General features: G+C 38.7%; 1 pseudogene; it reads right to left on the reverse strand.

The window, feature by feature from the left end:
* Window positions 1-1,120: 1,120 nt before the first annotated feature.
* On the reverse strand, window positions 1,121-1,219 carry LOC132297776 (small nucleolar RNA R71; annotated as a pseudogene).
* Between the last annotated feature and the right edge of the window lie 5,305 nt (window positions 1,220-6,524).

Genomic DNA, 6,524 nt, shown 5'->3' on the forward strand with positions numbered 1-6,524 from the left:
TTTGTTCATCTTTGACAAGGAGCATTGAGCTAGGAAGCAAGCAAAGGAGCATTCAAGCAAAGGAGCTAAGCAAGCAAGGAAAAATGCTTAAAATTTAAAAAATTGCTAAGCTAAGCTATAAGTTTGGAGTTGAAGTGCTAAAGGACCTTTGTGAGTTTTTTCTTACTCAATCCCTTAGTTAAATTATCAGCCCGCGTGGAGGCTTGTTTTTAATTTTTCAGATAAATCGTGAGCCCGCATGGAGGGATTCTTAATTGTTCTTTGCATCATTGTTATTAAAGTATAGGAGTATGGGTTAAGTGTTTGTGGAGGAAGTTTCACTGAATTGTTGTGAAGTCAAAGTGTTTGTTCATTCATTGTGTTTGTGTGTTTTTATATTGTGCATGCATGGTCATAGATCACTAAGACCAACTCTTGTCCCTCTTGATTTGCATCTTGAATCCGTAATTAGAAATCCTAGGGGAAGAGGAAGTTCTAGTTCTACCCAATCCATTGCATCAATGGAAGGCCATAATGAAGAGCATGTAGAGGACCTTGGTCACATAGACCAATAAGGTATCCTTCATCCAAATGTGTATCATGACAACATTCAAGCACCATTAGACATGCCTAGGCCATTCATTCACCAACCACAATAACAACAAGGCCAAGTTTCATTTGGAATGCCAAGGCCAATGTATGCTCCACAACCACTCATCATTCAAGGAAATCAAAATCAAGATGCCCATGTTGCACCTCAAATTGCTAATCATCCATTTGCTTTAAGAGATCACTATGTGCCTAATGAATACAATGCACCCACATGCATTCAATTGCCAGCATTTAGAGCACATCATTATGAAATTAAGCCACAAACCATTCAAATGCTTCATAACTATCATGGACTTCCAAGTGAAGAACCTTATAAGCATTTGGATGAGTTTCTAGAAGTATGTTCCACCGTAAAATATACGGACATGCTGGAAGAGGTCTTAAGACTCAAACTTTTTCCATTCACCTTAAAAGACAAGGCAAAGTATTGGTTTAACAATCTTAGGCCTTTTTCAATCACTTCTTGGGTAGAAATGCAACAAGAGTTCTTGAAGAAGTACTATCTGGTTTCTAAGACCAATGCCATGAGAACCTCAATTCAGGAATTTTCACATGAGGATGGAGAAATGTTTCATGAGGCATAGGAACGCTTGAATGAATTTCTTAGGAAGTGTCCACATCATGACATGCCCAAATGGCAATTAGTTCAATATTTCTTTAAGAGCTTGCCGAACAATTACAAAGGCATGATTGATGCTTCCATGGGTGGCTCATACATTGATAGGCATGAGGATAACGTGTGGCGTCTTTATGAGAGCATGAGTGAAAATTCTTTGCATAGAACATTATCATCCAAGAATGGTAGAAATTTACAAGGTAAAAAGAGTGTTGGCTTACATCAAGTCAACCATTCAAATGAAATAGCCGCCGAAATGAAGTCTTTATCTCAAAGGTTTGATTAATTTTTTATTAACCAAAACTCAATGAACCAAGTATCTTCCTTCCTTAACCATTCTCATCGTGCATCAAATGAAACATGTATGACTTGTTCTAGTGTTCTTCATTCTACTTCTTATTGTCCTCACGGACAAGTGCAAAATGAACCTAATGAACAAGTCAATGCAGCTTTTGTGAACCAAGGGAACATTCCTTATGGTACTCATTATAATGCAAGTTGGAGAAATCATCCGAATTTCTCTTAGAAAAACCAAGGAGAGGGCTTAAACCCTTCCCAAGGCGGTTTTTAAGGGAAGTACATTCCACCTCCACTTCAAAACCAAGGATCCCAAGGTTATAGACCTTATCAATCATACGGGAATCAATTTGCTAACTCTTATTTTCCCAACCAATCTTATTCCCAAGGAAATGATAGAAGTCTCGCCTTTGAAGAAATTTTTTTGATGTTTTAGGCACTTTAGAGGCTAACACTCAATTGTTTCATTCTCACTCTCAATCCATTGCAAAGCTAGAAATCCAAGTAGGGAAAATAGCAAGCACTCTTAATGTTAGAGAGAAGGGAAAGATGCCTATGAATGCCCCACCTAACCAACAATGTGTTGTGGAAACCCATTCCTCATCATAAGGTCACACCATTGAACATGTTAATGCGGTAACTACCTTGCGGAGTGGTAGGATTGTGGACAATCAAGTTGAAATGTCCAATGAAGAGAGTGAACCAGTACAACCTCAAGTTGTCAGCCGTCCCGTTTCACATCCCATTCCTCCTTCATTGCATATACATGATCTTGTAAATGAGAAAGCTTCAAAATGTGATTTGAAGAATGATTTTGAAAATGATTTGAAGAAAGATTTGCCGAAAAATGAGTTTGAACAGATTTTGTTGAAAAATGATTTGAAACAAAGTGATTTAAAAAATTCTTGTGTTGAAGAGTTTTCAAAAGGAAATGCTGAAAAAGTGTTTGAGCCAAAAACTCCATTTTCGGATGCCTTAAAAGGATCCATTTCAAAAGACAAGCAAAAGGCAAAAACCAATGAAATCATAGAAATTTTTAGGTAAGTGAAAGTCAATCTTCCACTTTTGGATGCAATCAAGCAAATTCTAGCTTATGCCAAATTCTTGAAAGACTTATGCACCCTAAAGCGGAAGAACAAGAGCCAAGCACCAAGAAAAGTGGTTTTGACCGAGCAAGTGAGCTCAATTTTGCAACATAACACTTTACCAAAGTTTAAGGACCCCGGTTCACCTACTACTTCATGCATTATTGGTGATCATATCATTAATCGGGCGCATCTTGACTTAGGAGCAAGTGTTAACCTTCTTCCATACTCGGTTTATGTCAAATTAGGCCTAGGTGAATTGAAACCGACGTCGGTAGTTTTACAACTTGCCGACCGATCCATTAAGAAGCCTAGAGGTATAATTGAGGATGTTTTAATAAAGATTGATAAATTTTTCTTCCCCGTTGATTTTGTTGTCATTGACACGGAACCAGTCCCCAATCCTAAAAGCCAAATTCCCGTTATCCTTGGCCATCCTTTTTTGGCAACCGCTAATGCCAACATCAATTGTAGGACGGGGATAATGAAGATTTCATTTGGCCACATGAAGGTGAAGTTGAATATCTTCAATCCCGTACCCAATTCATTTGACAAATATAAAGGAAAGGTTAATGTTGTAGATACATGTCAAGGAAGTGAGCTTTTGTGTAAGACCAAAACTTCAAAGGGATCATCTTTAACCTTGCATTCTCAAAGTCTTTTTCCAAATTCTTGCCTTGAAAGGGCATGGAAGCCCAAAGATTGTGATTACATTGACAAGGGATCAAAAGTTTCTTTTGAGCTTAATCTAACAAGTTCTTCATAGAACTATTTATTGGGTGGAGTTCAAAGCATCTATCACCCCAACAAGGAGGGGATGAATTACAAGATCTTTGATCAGGCTAAAAGAGCCCAACGTCTTGCTAAAGACATTAAAAACTAGCAAAACATTTCGTAGGGTGTCAAAACCCTATTCCTCCCTCATTTCTATCTTAAATTTCATTTCTTGCGAAGTTTAGATACTTGTTTTTGGTTCAGATGCATTGCTAGGAACTGTGATTAGGATTGCATGAATTTGTATGTTGTGATTGAGCATTCTGCATAAGTTCAATCAATCTCAAACGAGAGTTCGATCGATCGAATTTCCACCTGCATCCAACACTTAGAAAATTTTTTTACCTGCATCCACCTGTATCCAAATCACCTTTCTGTCCTATCGTTCGAACTTATTCTCAGATCGATTAGAAGACCTTAGATCGATCCAACTTCAAAGTTCGATCGATCTCGTACTCCAACACTTAGAAAAATTTTGAGCCTGCATCAACCTGCATGTTTCAGCTCTCTGTCTCATCGATCGAAAATATTTCAAGATCGATCTGAAGTTCTTCGATCGATCCAACTTCAAAGTTCGATTGATCTTGAGTTCCAACACTTAACCAAATTTTTGAACCAAAAACCTGCATATTTTTGCTCTCTGTTTGATCGATCGAGCATTTTGTTCAGATCGATCTCAGTTCTTCAATTCTCTATTTTGACTTTTGTTTGACTTTTTTTGAAAAAAAAAATCCAAAAATATTTTTATTCTATATTATTTTATTTTATTTTATTCTATTTTTCAAAAATCCAAAAAATATTTTCTATTTTTCAATTTTAATTTTTAATTTTAGTTTTTAATTTTTCAAAAATTCCAAAAATACTTTGAAGAGAGATCATCACAATTCAATCGATCTGAAATCTCAGTTCGATCGATCGAACTAATCGGGAAAAGTTTTAAAAATAAAACCTGAGGGTCTCAAGATCGATTCATTAGATCGATCCAACCCTCCAAACCCTCGTCCCTCATCCTTCATCGCCGCTGCACTCATCCATTTTCATCATCTTCTCCGGTAAATCTCCGGTGAGTTCCAATGAGCTTCGACTCTCTCTCTCTCTTTTCTCCCTTCTCGGATTTCACCCCTTCGCATCTCATTTCCACTTCTCTCATATTTTAGGTGAGATCCGAGATCCACTTTGTGATTTAAGCTTCTATTTTATGTATTTGCACTTTACATGCTAGATCCATGATATATTGTTAATGAAATCCACCATTGATGAAGCTTAAAACATATTATATATATATGTGTATATAGATTTGTAAATATATGTATATATTTTGATTTTTGAATTGATTTTGGGAGTATGGGCTTTGTAAAATGAGTAGGATTGATTGTATATTGTGTTGATGGGCCCGTGACACTGTTCGTGAAGGCCCCGTGCCATCCACGTCACAGATCTGTGACCTTTTGATTTTCACATTGCACAGTTCGATCGATTAAACTTATTTCTCAGATCAATCTTGAGAGATCGATCGAACTCAGTTAATTTCTCAGATCGATCGAAGTTTTGAGATCGATCTCACATTTTTTTGTGATCGATCAAACTTCATAGATCTCATACACACACTTCATTCATCATGTATTATGTTCATACTATCTTATATGTTCCCAATGCCTGTGATATTCCACATTGGATGCATTTCATACTTACATTGTTTAGCATGCTTCACATCCTATCACTTGTATAAATTCATGTCATATATGTTTTGTATATCTTATTTGACATGCATGTTTTTATTTTGTGCTTTCAATTCTTTATTCTGCCACTGACTCCCCCTGCACATTTTTAAATTACTTTTCAGGCCATGACTAAGCGCAAGACTGTTGCCAAGAGGCAACATGGGCCTCAAAGACATATCAGACCTAGGATAGAGGAGCCAGCAGAGCCCTCTCATGCACAGGAGGAGCCATTAGAGCCTATGCCACCTCAGTCACCTTCTCATGAGGCTGAGGCTAATCATATTCCATTTACTTCTGAGGCTTAGCCTGTGTTTACACCATCTCCATCTCCATCACAGGCTAAGGCTGAGGCTGAGCATTCACCATTACCATTTCCACCACACCAGTTAGCTCAGCCAGCTCGAGAGCGTGACAGGCTCGCACCTAGAAATGCGTATATGACAGTGGACCATGAGTCAGTGTTCGACACAGATTTCTCCTCTAGATCGGTAATGACCTGATCAGCTTACGATGATATTATCCAGAGGGGCCTTGCAGCTATTCTTGCCCTAGTTACTGAGCCAGTCTACCCGCGGCTAGTACGGATGTTCTTCCAGAACCTACGCCCATCCCCGCGTACCACGGCAGAGTAGGTCACTACTATAGATGGCCATCAGATTACTATTACTGTGGACACACTAGCCAGATCATGCCATTGTCTACACCGATGCCCTCCGGAGCTACAGGAGCTATATTCGAGGCTATACAGGCCTTCTTATGCCGACATGGCAGTTTTCTTGACAAGTCACCATGCCGATGGTGAGACTTTCGCCACCCGCACTTTTCTTCCAAATGACCTATGGTTCTTTGATTCCGTTCTCTTTCGGAATATATATATGGTCGGGCATAAGATTCAACGGCGAGGAGACTATCTGACAGCCCTCTACGCATTTTATACAGGCCATTGGGTATCTATCCCCGCGCTCATCTAGAGGGTGATGAGGAAGTTCTTCGATGAGTATATCAGCAAGGAAAAGCCTAGAAGGGTTAAGTCTCTTCCATTCAACCACCTCATCACCTAAATACTGATCGATCAGCGCTATCTTTTCCGTCCTCAAGAGCACCCTGAGAGAGGGTCTTGTCATTTCTTGAAGAAGGACTAGGACAAGAGCTACAATACTTGTAATGACCCGGTCATTTGACTCCCTTTCCTTTTTTTTGAAATTTTACGGATAAATTTTTTCCGTTTAATTCTCTTTTTTGAGATCTGTTTCTCGTCGTTTAGTGTCATCTCGAGTGCTCAGAATTGGCTTCTGAGACTCTTTCGTGTGGATTGACAACTTCTTTTGAGGACCGAGTCATTTCTGCATTTTCACTTTTCGAGACACTATTCACTTTTGTCCTTTTCCCTATTTCATCCTTTTCCCTATTCTGTCTTTCCCTGTTTGCCAGTTTTTGGCA

The sequence above is a fragment of the Cornus florida genome, unplaced genomic scaffold (genome assembly GCF_030987335.1).
Source record: "Cornus florida cultivar Cherokee Brave unplaced genomic scaffold, ASM3098733v1 CherokeeBrave_3.0.0_Hap2_Chr02, whole genome shotgun sequence".
NCBI lineage: Eukaryota > Viridiplantae > Streptophyta > Magnoliopsida > Cornales > Cornaceae > Cornus > Cornus florida.